We start from the raw sequence: 12,410 nt of genomic DNA, 5'->3' as shown, positions 1-12,410 counted from the left end.
TAATCTAATCTTTGTTTATTCTGTCAAAATTTCTTACAATGTACCTGTAAACATTTTTTGTCAATTTTACTGTAATGTATCTACTTAAAATTACCTGTACCTGTAAAGTAAAGCTGTAAAGTACCTGTAAACATTTTTTGTCAATTTTTCTGTAAATTATCTACTTAAAATTATCTTTTGGTTTAAGGACTTGCCTGAAACACTATGCGTGCTAGTGGCTTTACAAGAATGTAAAATCAATATAATTTCTATGCTCTCTCTTAACCCCACAATGTACCTTCTTGTATATAAATAAATAAATAAATAAATAAATAGATAAAATAAACCTGCAAAGACGTTGGTCAGTTTGGCAAAGTGAGAAGCTTGTAATGTACGCCCCCGCAAACGGAAGAGTCATCAGTCTGAGTAACTCGAATAGTGGTTCAGTACAGATGCTCAAGAGATACCATGGATCTTCAACACCAATTGACATTCAAGAGCAACAATGTAACACTCATCGAATTTAGTTCCTACTCTCAAAAGATGCTACAGTCTCGTCACAGAGCAGACAGCCAAATTCTAGCTGCATTTGAGCTCATGGTCCGGCTGCTATGGCTCTCGTCCCACATTCAATCTCCACGGCTCTCATCCTGCATTCGAGCTCTCTACCCCTGACCTCACTCTAGCTCTCTGCTCTAAGTCTCGTCTCAGCTATCATAACACTACATTGCCAACAACTAACTGCTGTAATCAAGACTATATTAAATAAACATAAAAAAATACTAAACTCTTTGTGTCTTGTTGCTCAAACTCATATACGTAAACACACATTACAGGTGAAATAATAAAGAAACTATACATGACTTTTGTGAGACCAAAATTGGAATATGAAGCAGTTGTATGGAGTTGCATGGGAGTCGGTTGGCCGAGCGGACAGCACGCTGGACTTGTGATCCTGTGGTCCCGGGTTCGATCCCGGGCGCTAGCGAGAAACAATGGGCAGAGTTTCTTTTACCATATTCCCCTGTTACCTAGCAGTAAAATAGGTACCTGGGTGTTAGTCAGCCGTCATGGGCTGCTTCCTGGGGGTGGAGGCCTGGTCGAGGACAAGGCCACGGGGACACTAAAGCTCCGAAATCATCTCAAGATAACCTCTAGATAGGCCATGTCTCAAGAAGCATATCAATAAACTGAATAAGCTGAAAAGGCATGCTAAAAAATAGCTCCCGGAACTGAAAAACAAGAGTTACAAAGAGGCAAAAGGCATTAAATATGCCAAAGCTAGAAGATAGAAGAAAAAGAGGGGATATGATCACCACTTACAAAATAATAACGGGAATCAACCAAATTGACAGAGGAATTCAAGGAATTCCTGAAACCAGCAACTTCAAGAACAAGAGGACACAGATTCAAGCTAAGGGAAACAAAGGTGCCAAAGAAATATAAGAAAATTCACTTCCACAAACAGAGTGCTAGATAGTTGGAACGAGTTTAGTGCAAAGGTGGTGGACGCCACAACTGTCAGTAGTTTCAAAGCATTATATGACAGAGTACTCAGGAAGGTGGGACAACACAAGCATAGCTTTCATCCTGTACCTACACTTAGGTAATTACACACACTTTTTGTGTCTTGTTCAGAGAACCAAACACAGTAAGAGTTACAGAGGCACATAATCAGTTCTGGAACTGAACCCCATAGTTCGTTTAGCTAAGCAAATGACAATCTTTTGAATCTAGTTACACAACTGTTAATGTTACATACACATGTATATACATTCATGTACATAAATACATACAGTGGTACCTCAGAATACGAGTGTCCCTGTATACGAGTTTTTCGGAATACGAGCAGAATTTGCTAGGAAAATTTGCCTCAGAAGGCAAGGGTTACCTCGGAAGGCGAGTGTGTTGATACGCGTACAGGCCGACCTAGAGCGTGGAGGTACGGCGATCGTCGCCCCTCACCCCTCAAGTTTACAAGTGCCTCGCGCCCAGTGACTATCCCACGTCAATTCTTCACCAGGAATTTCAGTGTTTTGTTGGAGTTTTGGTCATTTGACCATAAAAGTTGTTATTATATATATCACCATGGGTCCCAAGAAAGCCAGTGGTAAGGATCAAGGCAAGAAAACGCATGTGAGGATGACAATAGAGGAACAACAAGAGATCATTCGGAAGCATGAAAATGGTACACGTGTTGTTGAACTTTGTAGGCAGTACAACAAAGCCACGTCAACGATATGCACTATACTTAGCAAGAAAAAGGACATTATGAGTGCTAAAGTGGCAAAAGGCGTAAGAACAATCACGAAACAAAGACCACAAATACTTGAAGTGGAAAAGTTGTTATTAATTTGGATACACAACAAGTAGTTAACGGGTGACAGTGTTTCGGAGGCCATCATTTGTGAGAGAGCCAGGGTATTGCACGAAGACCTTGCAAAGAAAACCCCTGGAACGAGTGCAGATACGATAGACTTTAAGGCAAGCAGGGGATGGTTTGAAAAATTTAGAGAAAGAAGTGGTATCCAAAGTGTTGCGAGGCATAGGGAGGCAGCCAGCTCAGACAAACCAGCAGCTGAACGATTATTGAAGAATTTAAAGAGTTTGCAGAGGCTGATGGATACCTGCCGCAACAAGTTTTTAATTGTGATGAAACAGGACTGTTCTGGAAAAGATTGCCTTAGAGGACATTACCAAGGAGGAAAAATCCTTGCCTGGACACAAGCTTATGAGATAGGTTTATGCTTGTGCTGTGTTCAAATGCGAGTGGCGATTTGCAAATTAAACCCTTGCTAGTGTATCATTCTGAAAATCCAAGGGTTTTCAAACAGTATAAAGTGCAGAAAACCTAAATGTGTGTGATGTGGAAGGCTAATAAAAGGGCATGGGTGACTAGGATTTTTTTTCGAAGTGGGTGAATGAAGTGGTGTGCCCTGCCATAGAAAAATATCTGCAGGAGAAACATTTGCCACTCAAGGCCTTGCTTCTCCTCGACAATGTTCCTGCTCATCCTCCAGGCTTGGAGATGAATTGATGCACAGATACAGTAAATTTCTCACAATAAAGTTCTTTCCTCCTAACACCACTCCTCTAATTTAGCCTATGGACCAGAAAATCATAGCGAATTTTAAGAAACTTTATGAAAGGGCACTTTTCCGGAAATATTTTAAAGTGACTGAAGCCCCAAACCTCACTCTCAAAGAGTTCTGGAAAGACCATTTTAACATTTGTAGTTCTTTAAAACTCGTTGACAAAGCCTGGCAAGAAGTGACTCAAAGAACCCTGATCTCTGGCTGGAGAAAATTGTGGCCTGAATGTGTGACAGAACTAGACTGAGGGGTTTGAGCCTGTAAATGATGCGCCTATTGTTGAAGAAATTGTTACTCTGGGCCGGCAAATGGGCTTGTAATTGGATGGTGATGATGTGGAGAAGTTGGTGGAAGAACACAAGGAAGAACTGACCACCGAAGAACTTCAAGCCCTTCAAAAGGAACAGCAAGAAGACCCAGCTGAAGATGTTTCTCCAGTGGAGGAGAATGAGGCAGTACAGAATGTCCCTTCTGCAGAAATTAAGAAGTGGTGTCAGATGTGGGAAGAGATGCAAACTTTTATTGAAAAGACTCACCCAGAGAAATCTGTAGTAGGCCGTTGCCTTAATCTTTTCAATGACGATGTGATGCCTTACTACAGAGACAGCTTGCGAAGAAGGGAAAAACAAGCTTCCATGGACAGATTTGTTGTGAGAAAATCGAGCAGTGAGCCACAACCAGGACCTAGTGGTATGCAAGCAAAACGTGCCAGGGAGCCCCTGTCCCTGTAATCAGGGGCTCCCTGAGTACTCAGGGGCTGTCCCTGTAATGTACTCAGCCCCTGTCAGTTTGGCTTCCGCTCCCAAAAATGAGGACCAACGATGCAATTATTAGTCTCCTTCATATACTGCAATCTACTCAGCCCTTGACAAAAATGAGTTACCCATTGGACTCTTCATTGACCTGAGAAAGGCCTTTGATACTGTTAATCACAACTACCTTTTACTTAAACTCCATCATTATGGAATCCGAGGCCTTGCCCTGGACCATATCCAATCCTATCTTAGTGATAGACACCAATATGTAACCATCAATGATATAACCTCTCCCACTCTACCATTTACCACTGGAGTGCCACAGGGCAGCACCTTGGGACCTCTCCTATTTCTTATATACATCAATGATCTGCCTAATGTCTCTTAACATTCTTAAACCAATATTGTTTGCTGATGATACTACCCTCATCTACTCAGACCCCAACCCACACACATTAAATAATGTTGTGAATAATGACCTTAAAAAAGTCCACTTATGGATGTCAACCAACAAACTAATATTAAACATAGAAAAGACCTACTATATCTTATTCGGAAGCAAATCAACAAATACAATTCAGCTTCACATAGACAATGTTAACATCAGTAATAAAAATGCTGGAAAGTTTCTTGGCCTATTCCTAGACAAGAGACAACTTCAGCACCCGCATACAACACATAACTAAAAGTTTCTAAAACAGTTGGTATACTCTCCAAAATCAGATATTATATACCTAACTTTGCTCTCTTCTCACTATATTATTCCGGAAGATGAGAGGAAATGTCAGCACTGTGGAGAAATGCCCGACAGACCACTGGAACATTATCTAACACAGAGCACAGTTACAAACCCATTAAGATTTCAACTTAGATTCAACAGAGCAGAATAAGTTGTTAAACACACATGGCAAAATCTTACTGAAGCGACCATACGAGTCATAAATACTCATACTCCGCCCAAGTAAAACAGAAACAAGCAACACTTAGTGGGCCAGCCAGAGGCTTAGGGCCCGAGCAAGAACAAGTCCATCATCACCCAGCAAAAATTTGCTATCAGAATAATAAACTCTGCTATCAGAGACAACACTCAGCCCCCCTCAAGATAACAGCATTCTCAAGTTATCTCAAGATAACCCTGTTTAAATACCTAAACATGCTAAACATAAATTCACTCCACACATGCTCTTGTGTCAATTACATTTACAAAATCCTGTTCTTAAATGGAAACCCTGCTCTGAAACTCTCCCTGGACAGATGTAATAGGACCCATTATCACCACACCAGAAATAAATATCTCTTTGATATCCCCAGGGTCAAACTTAATCTGTGTAAACACTCTATGCGAATAAAGGGACCTAGCCTATGGAACTCACTCCCTAATGAATTGAAAAGCTGCCCAACTTTTGCTTTATTCAAAAACAAAAAGTACCTAATTTCATTTACAGTACATAGTTTCCTACCTTGTGCTGTAAAATTCACTGTATCTAGTGCTACCCAATCCCCCAATCTTTATGTACCTAATCCAAACAACTTTACAATTGTGATCATTGCTGTCTTCTTATGTGTGCTATCAATATGCTGTATTGTGCTTATTAATCTTTGTTAAATTACCAATCAAGCCGTCAATGCTATCAATCAGAGCTACCAATGTGCTTTAATATACCTACTAATCTCTCTCATTTTTTTCTCTTGCAATGTACCTATTATCATTTTATAAATTTTGCTAGCATTTACCTACTTAAAATTATCTGTTAGATTTAGGACCTGCCCGAAATGCTGTGCATACTAGTGGTTTTACAAGAATGTTAACACCATGCTATGTATCCTCACAAACCCAATGTACCTTCTTGTATATAAACAAATAAAAAAATAAATATGTTACATTAAGGATCTGCCCAAAACGCTATGCGTGCTAGTGGCTTTACAAAAATGCAAAACTTCAATCCTCTGTGGTGTAGAGGTAAGACACTCACCTGGCGTTCCGCGAGCGCTTTGTCATGGGTTCGTATCCTGGCCGGGGAGGATTTACTGGGCGCAAATCCTTAACTATAACCTCTGTTTAACTCAACAGTAAAATGAGTACTGTACTTGGATGTAAAAACGATTGTTCGCGGCGGGGATCGTATTCCAGGGACCTGCCCGAAACGCAACGCGTACTAGTGGCTGTACAAGAATGTAATATCTCTTGTATATATCTCAAAAAAAAAATAAAATAAAATCCTCTGTACTCTCATAAAACCAATGTACTTTCTTGTAAATAAATAAAATCAAATGATATAAATTACAATAATTTTAAGTCTTAGTTTTAAGTTTTTTCTCCCATCTTCACATTGTGCCCAAAATGCTGTGCATATAAGTGTCCTAGACAGAGTAAATAAACCCATTGTACCTTCTTTTAATTTACCTTCTTTTAATGTACCTTTTTTAATTGAGATTAAAAGCATAAATACTACAGTAGCTCTATCTTGAAATCCAACATCCAGCTTGTAACTCATTTTGTATGTACAGGTGTATGTAATTTTCCCAAAATAAAATTATCATCATCATTACCAGATTAAGGACCTGCCCAAAACGATTTGCAAGAATAACAATGTTAAGTACTCTCACAACCCAAAGTACCTTCTTGTAAATAAATACTGTATATAAAATAAGTATGATGATAGGATTTGAACAATAGAGATTAGGGTCTCTAGGTCTAGTGTAATTTCAGGTATTATATGTAGCTTTAGCTGCCTTGTCTGAATTTTGTTCGATAATACCGATGTGAATAATTATATAATAAAAATAATATTAATGATTTAGGTAAAAAGAGTTACAAGCAGAATGTTGGATTTCGAGATAAAGCTAGTACTTGTACTGTATATATACTATACCTAAAGCCACTAATATGCACAGAATTTCAGGCAAGATGTGAAGATGAGAAAAAACTTAAAAACTAAGACTTAAAACTAATTGAGATTAAAAGCATAAATTGTACTGAAGTAGAAAAAAAGAATGACAATTATATGTTGAATGGAACAGCAGAAATTGCAACAGAATGGCAGCTAGTAATTGTAACTAAATAAACACACAGACCATAATTTTCTTTAAATTTATACATGGCAGATATCAGCAGTTTTACAAGTTAGTCATTAATCATTACAGGTTAATCACTAATCGCTTTAATGTTTGATAATTAATAATAATAATATTATATTAATAATATTATATTATTAATAATAATAATTTGATAATTATTAATTAATAATTAAACGATTCTTCGCGGCAGGGGATCGTATTCCAGGGACCTGCCCGAAACGCTACGCGTACTAGTGGCTGTACATGAATGTAACAACTCTTGTATATATCTCAAAAAAAAAAAAAAATAATAGTAAGGAATAGGTTGACATTTAGGAGGTAAGGTAGGTAACATGGAGTTGATTAGATGGTACTGTACCTATAAGCTAGGTATAGTACCATTCCCAGATACAAAATCCCATTGTATCGTATAATTTTACACACCATAGAATTCCCCAGATACAAAATCACATTGCACACAAGCAAAATCACATCTGCCCGAAACACTTTGCGTAATAGTGACTTTAGGCATTGTATGTACTAGCTCTATCTATAAATTCATCAATACCTGTATCACCCCTTGTATGTATGTACTTTACTTAAATAAACATTTGAATTTTGAATTTGAATTTGAATCTGTACTTAGTTTTTCTCCTAAACTGGTCGAGAGATAGGCAGTCTCTGATGCGATTGGGAAGGTCATTTCACATTTTGGGACCCTTAATTTGCAGAGCATTTCTCATTTGGTTAAGTCACACTCTTGGAATATTAAATAGTTACTTGTTCCTATTGTGGTGTCCATGGGTTCTGTTACAACCTTCTAGGAAGCATTTAAGGTTAGGATTGACATTCCAGTTCAGAGTTTTATACTAAAGTTATATAAATATATAAATATAAAATAGTTATATAAAGTTTATAGTATAAGTTTTATACTCATGTGTACTAGAGTACACATGAGAGGATGTGCAGTGGCTTAATATCTAACATATTCAAAGATTTAAGTAACGGGGCCAAGTGCTCTCTGGGGCCAGAGTTTGATATTGTTCTAATAGCAGCTTTGTGTTGAGTAATTAAGAGAACATATTAGATTTTTGGGTAGTAGAACCCCAAGCACAAATACCATAATTGAGATAAGGATAGATGAGAGAGTAATAGAGCGTCACCAGGGCAGGGCGGGGTACATAATATCCGATCTTAGAAAATTCCAATTATTTTAGAAACTTTTTTTTAGCAATATTTTGAATGTGGCCGTGGAAATTCAGTTTGTTGTTAATGAGAACATCAAGGAATTTGCTTATGGAGGTATCATTGTGCAGCCTAAAGCTTATCTTCATTGTATCTATTGGTGGTTTATTAATGTTGGTTAGAAGAAATGTGGGGTAATAGTCTAAGGCCGGTAATAGTCTAGGGGAGCCGGTCGGCCGAGCGGACAGCACGCTGGACTTGTGATCCTGTGGTCCCGGGTTCGATCCCGGGCACCAGCGAGAAACAATGGGCAGAGTTTCTTTCACCCTATGCCCCTGTTACCTAGCAGTAAAATAGGTACCTGGGTGTTAGTCAGCTGTCACGGGCTGCTTCCTGGGGTTGGAGGCCTGGTCGAGGACCGGGCCGCGGGGACACTAAAGCCCCGAAATTATCTCAAGATAACCTCAAGATGGTCCTATCAGTGATTATCCCTGAGGTAAGAGCAGATAACCATATCCCTGAAATACGGTACGAAATTACCTGAATTCCCCAGATACAAAATCACATTGCACACAAGACAGAAGAGTAAGGGGAGACATGATCACCACCTACAAAATTCTCAAGAGGAATTGACAGGGTGGACAAAACAAAATATTTAGCATAGATAGAACAAGAAGAAGACCCAGATGGAAATTGAGTACCCAAATGAGCCACAGAGACGTTAGAAAGAACTTTTCCAGTGTCAGAGTAGTTAGTAAATGGAATGCATTAGGCAGTGATGTGGTGGAGGCTGACTCCATACACAGTTTCAAGTGTAGATATGATATGATATGATAGAGCCCGTGTGTAGTGTAATGTTTCAAGTGTAGATATGATAGAGCCCAATAGGCTCAGGAACCTGTACACCAGTTGATTGACAGTTGAGAGGCGGGACCAAAGAGCCAGAGCCCAACCTCCACAAGTACAAATAGAGTTCATATACATACACACACACACACACACATATACAAGTATATATATATATACATATATTAAAACCTATACTGAAATCCTAACAGTAGTGTATATCTCAGAGATAATACTGAACCAATCACAAGCATTACTTACCAAAACGATTTGGTTTAAAAACTATAATAGAGGACATGCGAGAGCAGCTCAGTGTAAGAGGAATATGTAGTGAGCGTGCGAGCGCGCGCGCGGGCCCGTCCCCACACACACACACACTGAAGGAAGTCGTCTGCTGGCCGGCCTCACCTAGTGCTGCTCCCCTACTGGTGCTGGCCCCGGGGTCCGCCTCTCCCTCTCCCCTCCCGCCTCGCAACTCGACTAAAATTTATTTATTTATTTATTTATGCATATACAAGAATGTACATAAGGAATGTGAGGATACAAATATGGTAATTACAGTCTTGTAAAGCCACTAGCACGCGCAGCGTTTCGGGCAGTGGATTATTGTGTATAACAAAATAAAATAAGTGTATAATAAGATAAGTGTATAACAAAATAAAATAAAATAAAATAAAATGTTTATTTAGGTAAGGTACATACATACAATAAATTTTTACAAAGATTGGTTGACTTATAGGTAGAGCTAGTACATACAATGCCTAAAGCCACTATTACGCAAAGCGTTTCGGGCATGATAAACTTAAATGACAAGCTTAATACTAATTGAGCATAATGAGTACTAAATGAGTACATTACTCTCCTAATTGTATTCACTGTTTATCTCTCAGAATGTTTGGTAATATGTTTATTGTTTGTGATGTGTGTCTATGTATGTATTAACACGATGTACTGACCGGGGTGAGAATAGCTTGAGCTACCTCATCCCTTTGTGTGTATTTTACATCAATAAACTTATTTCAATTTCAATTTCAAGCTTGCGGGGATGGGCTTTGGCTCTTTGGTCCCGCCTCTTCCCTGCCAGAAACGCTTTGTGTAATAGTGGCTTTAGGCATTGTATACGTACTAGCTCTATCTATAAATCTATCCATTTTTGTAAAATCTCTTGTATGTATGTAGCTTACCTGAATAAACATTATTATTATTATTATTATTATTATTATTATTATTATTATTATTATTATTAACTGTCAATCAACTGGTGGACAGGTTCCTGAGCCTATTGGGCTCTATTATAACTACATTTGAAACTGTATATGGAGTCAGCCTCCACCACATCACTTCCTGTTGATTGATGTCAATCAATTAGCATAAGCTAATCTATCCTTTTGAGATGTATTTCTTTCTTATCTCAATAAACATACTTGAACTGTTAATCGACTGTTACTAACTACTGTTTTTTTCCACTCACATACACACACACATGCCCAGGAAGCAGCCCGTAACAGCTGTCTAACTCTTGGGTAACTATTTATTGCTAGGTAACAGGGGGCATCAGGGTGAAATAAACTCAATTTGTTTCCGCCTCCGCCGGGGATCGATCCCAGGAGTGCACTGAATTTTGTAACTAGCTCATCAAGATTGTAACTTGCTTAGCTACATGAATTATGGGTTTCAGTCCCTGAGCCCATTATGTGTCCCTGTAACCCTATTTCCACTACCGCCCACAGGATGGGTATGGGGTGCATAATAAATGAACTCGCTCACTCTTGCCCGAAACGCTGTGCATATTAGTTACTTTAGGCATTATATGTACTAGCTCTATCTAGAAATCCAACATATGTTTTTAACTCATTTTGTATGTATGTACTTTTACCTAAATACAAATTATTATTATTATGTTTCGTTCTGGTAATATACAGATCTCTGTCACTCTCGGATGCTTCAAACATACTATAAGCAGTCAGTACTTATAGGAATCTTCCACGGGAGACATCTCCCGTCACGCAGGGTGCAGTTGCACCTCCACAGATCTCCAGTATCATCTATTGATACTGGTAATGGCTCAAAAGGGCCACCACTTACGGGCTATTCATGCCCGTGCCACCTTTTGGGTGGCTTAATCTTTATCAATCAATCAATCAGGAACCTTCGTAGCACACATACTTACAAAGAATGCATTGTATGTACTAGCTCTATCTATAAATCCATCAACTTTTGTATCTTACCTTATATTTATGTACCTTACCTGGATAAAAATTTGTATTTGTATTTGTAAGAAATACATGGAGCTTTGTGGATTTTAATAGGAGTTGCCTTGTATGGGCCAATAGGCCTTCTGCAGTTCTCATTATTACTACTATCCCCTACACCTTACTTTCCTCCTCAGCTCTCTCTTGCTTATTTATTGCCTGTCCCTACCTCCTAATCACAGTGGAAAAAGCTTGAAGTTGCCCAAAACAATGCTATGAGAGCTGCACTGGGAGCCCCCATGTGGACCAGGCTTGAAACTCTTAGACTGGAGACGGGTTTGCCCTCTCTACAAGAAAGAATATCACAAAGGACAGCTACAATTATCAGTAAGATAATTATTTCTTCTGATCCAATCCCAGTACGGCAGGCCTTGGTGGTTGGACTAGGCCAAAACAATGGAAACTCTTGGGTTGCAAGAGCAGGAAAAGTCCTAAACAGACTACATTTGAAAAACATGATTCTTGATAGAGAGGGTGATCATCCACACCCAAATTACACTCCTTCCGCGCCGTGGGAAGAGCCTACTTTCAAAATAGTAATAGAAAGTCTCCCAATGAAAAAGGCTGCCTATGATCCGACAATCCTAAGGCGCATAATAGAAGAGCAAATGTATAGCATAGCAGTTGCAGGAGCCACCCACATCTTCACAGACGGATCGGTGGACACAGAAAATGAGAGTGCTGGCGCTGCTCTTTGCACGACCAGCGTTCAGGCATATTGGAGACTGGGAGGACTAGTATCATCAACCCAAACTGAGCTGTTCGCCATACAACAGGCATTCGCATATGTGATTGCACAAAACACTAAAAATGCAATCATACACACAGACTCAAAAGCTGCACTTCAAATACTAGGACAAAAACAGTGGAAAGATAATGTGGAAATAATTACCACCATTTTGTATCAAGGAGCAGTCGCTAAAGGCAAAGGCCTCACCATAACTTTAAACTGGATCCCATCCCATATTGGAATCCCATTAAATGAAAAAGCTGATGAAATTGCTAAATTGGTAACTCGTCATCCAGTGATACATAAAACAATTCAACCCAGCCTAGAGAACATAAAAAACATCATCACCAAAAAACTCTCACACCTCAACAAAGCCGACCTGCACCAGAGAATAGCTGAAGGTTCGCCATCTGCAACATGGTATCTTCAGGCAACCAAATTAGAAAGGTTAAATATCCCAAAAGGAATCCACAGGGAAATAGCAGTTAGGCTATATAGACTACGTCTAGGTTAC

At 39.0% G+C, this 12,410-nt stretch overlaps 1 protein-coding gene across 2 annotated transcripts in view; it reads right to left on the bottom strand.

Annotated features, from left to right (window-relative positions):
* The window catches only part of LOC123746735 (serine/threonine-protein kinase DCLK1), a 224,286-nt gene extending 214,973 nt beyond the window's left edge, over nucleotides 1-9,313 (bottom strand). For both annotated transcript variants that reach the window (XM_045728486.2, XM_069316827.1), the window contains exon 1: nucleotides 9,176-9,313. The gene's annotated coding sequence lies outside the window, so the exon portion shown is untranslated. The remainder of the gene's footprint in view (nucleotides 1-9,175) is intronic.
* Nucleotides 9,314-12,410: the final 3,097 nt, after the last annotated feature.

Source organism: Procambarus clarkii, chromosome 85 (assembly GCF_040958095.1).
Source record: "Procambarus clarkii isolate CNS0578487 chromosome 85, FALCON_Pclarkii_2.0, whole genome shotgun sequence".
Taxonomy (NCBI): Eukaryota; Metazoa; Arthropoda; class Malacostraca; order Decapoda; family Cambaridae; genus Procambarus; species Procambarus clarkii.
The sequence above is the reverse complement of the archived record's forward strand: the minus strand, read 5'-3'. Positions and strand labels throughout refer to the sequence as shown.